Below are 8,661 nucleotides of genomic sequence, written 5' to 3'. Positions count from 1 at the left end.
AGTAACAATTCTCTGGCACTCAGTAACAATTCTGTCTGTCCCTGAGTAACAATTCTCTGGCACTCAGTAACAATTCTGTCTGTCCCTGAGTATGAATTCTGTGGCCCTGAGTAACAATTGTGTGTCTGTGCAAGTAACAATTCTGTGTCTGTGCAAGTAACAATTTTGTGTCTGTGAGAGTAACAATTCTCTGGCACTCAGTAACAATTCTGTCTGTCCCTGAGTAACAATTCTCTGGCACTCAGTAACAATTCTGTCTGTCCCTGAGTAACAATTCTCTGGCACTCAGTAACAATTCTGTCTGTCCCTGAGTATGAATTCTGTGGCCCTGAGTAACAATTGTGTGTCTGTGCAAGTAACAATTCTGTGTCTGTGCAAGTAACAATTTTGTGTCTGTGAGAGTAACAATTCTCTGGCACTCAGTAACAATTCTGTCTGTCCCTGAGTAACAATTCTCTGGCACTCAGTAACAATTCTGTCTGTCCCTGAGTAACAATTCTCTGGCACTCAGTAACAATTCTGTCTGTCCCTGAGTATGAATTCTGTGGCCCTGAGTAACAATTCTGTCTCTGTGCGAGTAACAATTCTGTGTCTGTGCAAGTAACAATTTTGTGTCTGTGAGAGTAACAATTCTCTGGCACTCAGTAACAATTCTGTCTGTCCCTGAGTAACAATTCTCTGGCACTCAGTAACAATTCTGTCTGTCCCTGAGTATGAATTCTGTGGCCCTGAGTAACAATTGTGTGTCTGTGCAAGTAACAATTCTGTGTCTGTGCAAGTAACAATTTTGTGTCTGTGAGAGTAACAATTCTCTGGCACTCAGTAACAATTGTGTCTGTCCCTGAGTAACAATTCTCTGGCACTCAGTAACAATTCTGTCTGTCCCTGAGTAACAATTCTGTCTGTCCCTGAGTATGAATTCTGTGGCCCTGAGTAAGAATTCTCTGGCACTCAGTAACAATTCTGTCTGTCCCTGAGTAACAATTCTGTCTGTCCCTGAGTATGAATTCTGTGGCCCTGAGTAACAATTCTCTGGCACTCAGTAACAATTCTGTCTGTCCCTGAGTAAAAATTCTGTGGCCCTAATAACGTTTCTGTGGCCCTAAGTAACAATTCTCTGGCACTGAGTGAAAATTCTGTCTGTCCCTGAGTATGAATTCTGTGGCCCTAACTAGCGTTTCTTTGTCCCTAAATAACGATTCTGTGGCCCTCATTAACAAGTCTGTGTCCCTGAGTAATGGTTCTCTGTCCCTAAGTAACTTCTCTCTGTCCCCAAGTATTGTTTCTGTGGCCCTAACTCTGTCCCTGTCCCTAGTACAGAGCGGTCTGCCTCTGTTCAATGACTGCAGGCAAATGAAGATTTCCAAAATGGCCGCTATATATACCTCGACCATTACACAGTGCTGGCTGGCTGGCTGCTGATTGGCTGATGCGATCACATGTCGTTGAGGAATGCATTATGGGGCAGCGCGCCTTGTCTGCGCGCCTTCCCCGACATCCCCGCTCCGTCGCCGCACATGTCAGCCGCCATTTTCGGAAAAATTTCGATTCGCGCGTCCGAATTAGGCTGTTTTTCGGATTCGGCACGAATCGAAATTTTTCCGATATTCGACTCGAATTCCACTTCGTATACTTCGATTCGCTCATCTCTAACTGTAATAGTTCATCTAAGGGAAAGGGACACGCCCTTTATAAGTATAATAAATCCTTACATAAACCACCACAAGGCCCAATAAAAAATAAAGAGGCTCAAAAGGGAGAGAGGTATGTAATACCAGTTGTAGTAAGGCCAAAACCTCTTCAAAAAAGGGACTGATAAGCCTACAATCCCAAAAAATGTGAAAAAGGGAGCCGGTTTCCCTCCCGCAGCGCCAGCAGGCAGGAGAAGCACTCGGGTTACAAGAATGGAGCACATCAGGGGTTTGATACCACAACATTATGATTTTGTAAGCATTTTCCTTATAAACTACACACATAGAGGATTTGGATGCGTTCTCCCATATTTTCTTCCACTGCAACAAGTCAATGTCAAAGCGGAGAAACTGGGACCACTTACGCTTATAGCGATGGGTATCAATAGTTAAGGGAGGGACATCCAGCAGGAGCTTATATATATTGGAGACTGTGCCTTTTTGATGTGGGCCCTGAATACACAGGCGTTCAAAGGGTGTAGGCTTCTCCAGAGTCAATGAGGGTGACAGGGTGGAGAAAAAATGGCGTATCTGCAAATAAACATAGAAGTGTTGAGGAGGTATTTGGGTATTTTTTTGGATGTCGGAAAATGATTTAAATTTCCGAGTTATGGGATGGACCAGATGACGCAGTTGGAAAAGATCGGCTGAGACCCATGGGAGCATTTGGTGTAAGGACAAACTATCCGGAAGGGAGGGATTAAAGAGAACATTAGTCAGAGGGGAGCAGTCGGAGGACAAAGCAAATTTAGCCCTGCATCTCCTCCAGATAGACAAGGAGAATTGCATGGGTCCAAGTAAATGGTGTCGGTGAGAAGCGATGGCCACTGCTGACATATCCCAGAGCAGAAAGCATAAATGGGTCGGAGAAAGTTGCAAGGTTTCAATCTCTGTCCATTTGTTAGAAAGGCGTCTGGTGGACCAGGAGATTAAAAAACGAAGGTGGGTGGCCTCCCCTAGAACGTAAAGAAAGAAGTACAGTATGTGCAATTCTATGTTGTTTGTTGTGCCAAATAAAACGTAAGAGATTTTTTGGATAGAATGTAGCTTGGACATAGGGATGGGGAGAGTTGCAAATAGATACAAAAGTTTGGGCAGTACGGTCATTTTTATAACATTTATACGTCCAAGAAAGGAAATAGGTAAGGTGTCCCAAACTTTTAAGGAACGGGAAATAGCGACAAATAGGGGGGGGGAAATTAGCCTCATACAGTTGCAAGAAAAAGTATGTGAACCCCTTGGGATTACGTGGAGTTTTGCATGAGTTGGGCATAAAATGTGCTCTGAACGTCATCTAAGTCACAAAAATAGAAGAACACAGTCTGCTGAACATATTACTACACAAACATTAGAGGTTGCCATGGTTTAATTGCACATAACATGTAAACATTCACAGTGCAGGGAGGAAAAAGTATGTGAACCTTTGGACTTAATAACTGGTTGACCCTCCTTTGGCAGCAATAACCTCAACCAAATGTTTCCTGTAGTTGCAGATCAGACCTTCACAACGATCTGGAGTAATTTTGGACCACTCCTCTTCACAAAACTGTTTCAGTGTAGCAATATTCTTGGGATGTCTGGTGTGAATCGCTCTCTTAAGGTCATGCCACAGCATTTCAATTGGGTTGAGGTCAGGACTCTGACTGGGCCACTCCAGAAGGCGTATTCTGTGCTGTTGCAGCTAGAGATGAGCGAATCAAACATGGCGAAGTGGAATTCGTTTCGAAGATTGGGAAAAATTCGATTCGCGCCGAATCCGAAAATTAGCAAACTTCGGATGCACGATTCGAATTTTCCCAAAAATGGTGGCGTCATGTGTGGCGACGGAGCGGGGATCTCTGGGAAGGCGCGCAGACAAGGTGCGCTGACCCATAATGCATTCATTCATGACATGTGATCGCATTAGCCAATTAGCAGCCAGCCAGCACTGTGTAATGGTGGAGCTATAAATCGCGGCCATCTTAGAATTCTCCATTAGCCTCCGGTCATTCAAGAGAGACAGACCTGTCTGTATTGAGGGACAGAGTTAGGGCCACGGAGACTTTAGGGCCACAGAATCGTTACTCAGGGACACAGAATCGTTAGTTAGGGACACAGAATCGTTACTCAGGGACACAGAATTGTTACTCAGGGACACAGAATTGTTACTCAGGGACACAGAATCGTTACTCAGGGACAGACACAGAATTGTTACTCAGGGACACAGAGTTGTTACTCAGGGACACAGAATCGTTACTCAGGGACACAGAATTGTTACTCAGGGACACAGAATCGTTACTCAGGGACACAGAATTGTTACTCAGGGACACAGAATTGTTACTCAGGGACAGACACAGAATTGTTACTCAGGGACACAGAATTGTTACTGAGGGACACAGAATCGTTACTCAGGGACACAGAATCGTTACTCAGGGACACAGAATTGTTACTGAGGGACACAGAATCGTTACTCAGGGACAGACACAGAATCGTTACTCAGGGACACAGAATCGTTACTCAGGGACACAGAATTGTTACTCAGGGACACAGAATCGTTACTCAGGGACAGACACAAAATTGTTACTCAGGGACACAGAATTGTTACTCAGGGACACAGAATCGTTACTCAGGGACACAGAATTGCTACTCAGGGACACAGAATCGTTACTCAGGGACACAGAATTGTTACTCAGGGACACAGAATTGTTACTCAGGGACAGACACAGAATTGTTACTAAGGGACACAGAATTGTTACTCAGGGACACAGAATTGTTACTGAGGGACACAGAATCGTTACTCAGGGACACAGAATTGTTACTCAGGGACACAGAATTGTTACTCGGGGACAAAGAATTGTTACTGAGGGACACAGAATCGTTACTCAGGGACACAGAATTGTTACTCAGGGACACAGAATTGTTACTCAGGGACACATAATTGTTACTGAGGGACACAGAATCGTTACTCAGGGACACAGAATTGTTACTCAGGGACACAGAATTGTTACTGAGGGACACAGAATCGTTACTCAGGGACACAGAATCGTTACTCAGGGACAGACACAGAATCGTTACTCAGGGACACAGAATCGTTACTCAGGGACACAGAATTGTTACTCAGGGACACAGAATTGTTGCTCAGGGACAGACACAGAATTGTTACTCAGGGACACAAAATTGTTACTCAGGGACAGAGAATTGTTACTCAGGGAAACAGAATTGTTACTCAGGGACAGACACAGAATCGTTACTCAGGGACACAGAATCGTTACTCAGGGACACAGAATCGTTACTGAGGGACACAGAATCGTTACTCAGGGACACAGAATCGTTACTCAGGGACACAGAATCGTTACTCAGGGACACAGAATCGTTACTCAGGGACACAGAATCGTTACACAGGGACACAGAATCGTTACTCAGGGACACAGAATCGTTACTCAGGGACACAGAATCGTTACTCAGGGACACAGAATCGTTACTCAGGGACACAGAATCGTTACTGAGGGACACAGAATCGTTACTCAGGGACACAGAATCGTTACTCAGGGACACAGAATCGTTACTGAGGGACACAGAATCGTTACTCACGGACACAGAATCGTTACTCAGGGACACAGAATCGTTACTCAGGGACACAGAATTGTTACTCAGGGACACAGAATCGTTACGTTATTTTTGGGGTGCTTATTGAATTAAAGATTATGTCAGACAACACGCAGAGGAGTGGCAGAGGAGGCAATGTTTCAGGAGCGAGCAGACGTGGCAGCAGAGGAAGGGGTCGAGGCAGCACTAGTCGCAGCCAGATGCCAGTGCTCCCGGTGTCATCCAGCGGTCGTGTCTCCACCGACAACCCTGCCGTCATCGATTGGTTGGCTCGGTCGTCTTCCTCTTCCCAGGTCACCTCTGACACCTACAGCCAACGGTCGGTGGGTACGTCAGACACAACCGTTAGTTGGCATGGCCCGGGAGCAAGCCCACTGAAATCACGTGTCCTCTACCTGACCCTGTCCTTTGGTGTTCCCTCACCAAGCGAAGTATTGCATGCTGTGGGCTCAGCCCCACTGTACAGTGAGGAAGAGCTAACAGAGGGCGGTCAGGAACGGGGGGAAACATCCGCCTCTTCAGCAGCCAGGCGAAGAAGTACTGGCGAGGAGAGTGGCTCGGTAGCCGGTCTAGAGACAGGTCTGTCTCCTGACCCACACGCAGCCGAGGGGGCTAGTAGTGAGGCGGAGACCCTAATTGATGATGATGAGGCTGATCGCTCTTGGCAGCCTCGTCGTCATCAGGCTATTGCTTCCGCATCATCAGGAGAAGAGGGTGCCAGCTTGGCAGCGAGCAAAACAGTCGGTGGGTTGCCCAGGAGGCAGCAGGGTCGCAGCAGTGTCAGTGGAGGCAAACGGCCACGGAGTAGAGCACCAGCTCCACTGCAGCCTACCACCACGGCCAGTAGTGGTGCCGGTGTGCACGGAGGAAGTAGCAGTCAGCCAGTGAGGAGTAGCGGGGGCAAAGTTTCCTACTCGGCGGTGTGGCAATTTTTCCTCAAGCCGCCCGAGGAAGTAAACGTAGCCGTATGTCGACTATGTGGCCAGAAAGTCAAGCGTGGCCAGGGGGCCCATGTTGGGACTACAGCGTTGCGTCAGCATATGCAGCGTCGCCATTCGGTGGCCTGGGAAAACCGTGATAAAGATACGGCGGTTCTGCCTGCCCCAGCCCCCGCTCCATCACCCGCTCCGTTACTTGCTCCGTCACCCGACGTCAATCGCCCTCTACCAGCCAGTCAAGGCTCCAACACCTCTGCTGAGGGGAGTTGTCGCTCGTTGGCATCTTCCGCTCGTTCAGATGCTCCTTCTTCTGCTACTCCTCTTCACGGATTCCGTCAGCAGTCTTTCTTGGAATCCGTTTCCAAGAGACAACAGTTTGCGAGCACGCACCCGACGGTGCAGAAGCTGAACGTCCTCCTGTCCAAGTTGCTGGTGCTGCAGTCCCTCCCTTTCCAAGTGGTGGACTCAGCACCTTTCCGAGAAATGATGGCTTGTGCCGCGCCACGGTGGAGAGTGCCAAGCCGGCATTTCTTCGCCAAAAAGGCAGTGCCAGCCCTGCATTCACATGTAGAAGAGATGGTGGGCCAGTCTTTGAGCATGTCGGTCTCTGCCAAAGTGCACGGCAGCGCCGACGTGTGGAGCTGTAACTACGGTCAGGGACAGTACATGTCATTTACGGCCCACTGGGTGAACGTGGTGCCAGCACAGCCGCACCAGCAACTTGGACAGGTCACGCCGCTTTTGCCTCCACGTTTGCACGTCCTTGGTCCAGCAAACATGTCCGCCTCTACCACCTCTTCTTCCGCCGTGTCCTCAGCCGCCACCCCCGTGCCAAGTCCCATTACCCGACCGGCATATCACATGTGCAGGGCGCAACGGTGTCACGCTGTGCTGCACCTGGTATGCCTTGGCGAACGTAGTCACACAGGGGAGGAACTTCTGAGTGTAATGAACAGAGAAATCGACAGATGGCTGTCTCCGCGCAAACTGAAAATCGGAACCATGTTGACCGACAACGGAAAGAACATGGTGTCTGCTCTTCGTCAAGGAAGGTTGTGCCATGCGCCATGCATGGCTCACGTGTTCAATCTGGTTGTCAAGCGGTTCCTCCCTCCTTGAGCTGCAGCGGCAGAACGGAATTCCACAGCATCGCCTGATCTGCGACGTTGCAACAAGGTGGAATTCAACCCTACATATGTTAGACCGCCTTTACGAACAGTGAAAGGCCATCACCGATTTCCTGATGTTACAAGCGGATAAAGGTACTCCCCTGTGTAACTTAGATGTCAGCCATTGGCAGCTCATGCGTGACACCTGCCGCTTGCTCAGGCCCTTTGAGGAGGCCACGCTATTCGTGAGTCGGCAGGACTATGGGATGAACGACGTCATTCCTCTGTTGCACGTCCTGGAACAAATGCTGTTAACAATGGCTGGTCAGGGTGCGGTAGACGTGGCGCACAGATCTCAACGCCACATGACCCTTGTGGGGGCAGGACAGGAAGAAGAGGAGGAGGTAGAGGAGGACATTGGTGCTCAGGAATTATTGAGTGAAATGGGTGGTTTTTCCACTCAGCGGACAGGAGTGGAGGAGCAGGAGCATCTGGTAGAGGAGGAGGAGGAGACAGAGGACCCAGACGCACCGTGGCAGTATGCTGTGGAGATGGAGGCAGGGAGTCCCTCGCATTCCTTGGCACAAATGGCCCATAGCATGCTCGGTTGCTTGCGTAGCAACAGCCGAATAATAACCATCAGACAGAGGGATGACTTTTGGCTGTCCACCTTGTTGGACCCTGGCTACCGTTCAAAAATGGTGGCCTTTTTCACACCTGCTGAGAGGGAGGCCAAAATAACGTACTATAAAAACCACCTATGTAGTCAGTTGGTCTCTGCCTTTCTGCGCCAACGTCCATCCTCAGACACTGTGGGCCCTGTGCGCTCGCGTTCCGCTGCCATGGCAGCAGGGGAGGGGTGGGGTGGTAGGAGCAGTGGCAGCTCCACCAGCAGCGGCTGCCTCAGTCTGCAGTCAATGATGAGTAGCTTTCTTCACCAGTGCAGTGAGGAAACTACTAACCAGCCGCAGCAGCAGCAGCATCAGGTGGACCTGGAGCAGGAGCTCAAACAACAGGCTTGGGCCTACTTGGACAGCACCCTGCCAACCGAGGTAGACAATCCCCTTGACTACTGGGCAACGAAACTTGACCTTTGGCCCCAACTAGCTGAATTTGCCCTTGAAAGGCTGTCATGCCCGGCCAGTAGCGTGGCATCGGAGCGCGTGTTTAGTGCGGCAGGAGGTATTGTAACTCCGCGGAGGACACGACTGTCCACCCAAAGTGTGGAGAGACTCACGTTTGTGAAAATTAATCAGGCGTGGATTAGTCTGGATTTCAAACCACCAGTTCCTGACACAACTGACTAAATCCGCCATGAATCATGCCCCAAACATGTTA

This window comes from Staurois parvus, unplaced genomic scaffold, assembly GCF_062004578.1.
Source record: "Staurois parvus isolate SC_StPar_1 unplaced genomic scaffold, SC_StPar_1.0 ptg000386l, whole genome shotgun sequence".
Taxonomy (NCBI): Eukaryota; Metazoa; Chordata; class Amphibia; order Anura; family Ranidae; genus Staurois; species Staurois parvus.
The sequence above is the reverse complement of the archived record's forward strand: the minus strand, read 5'-3'. Positions refer to the sequence as shown.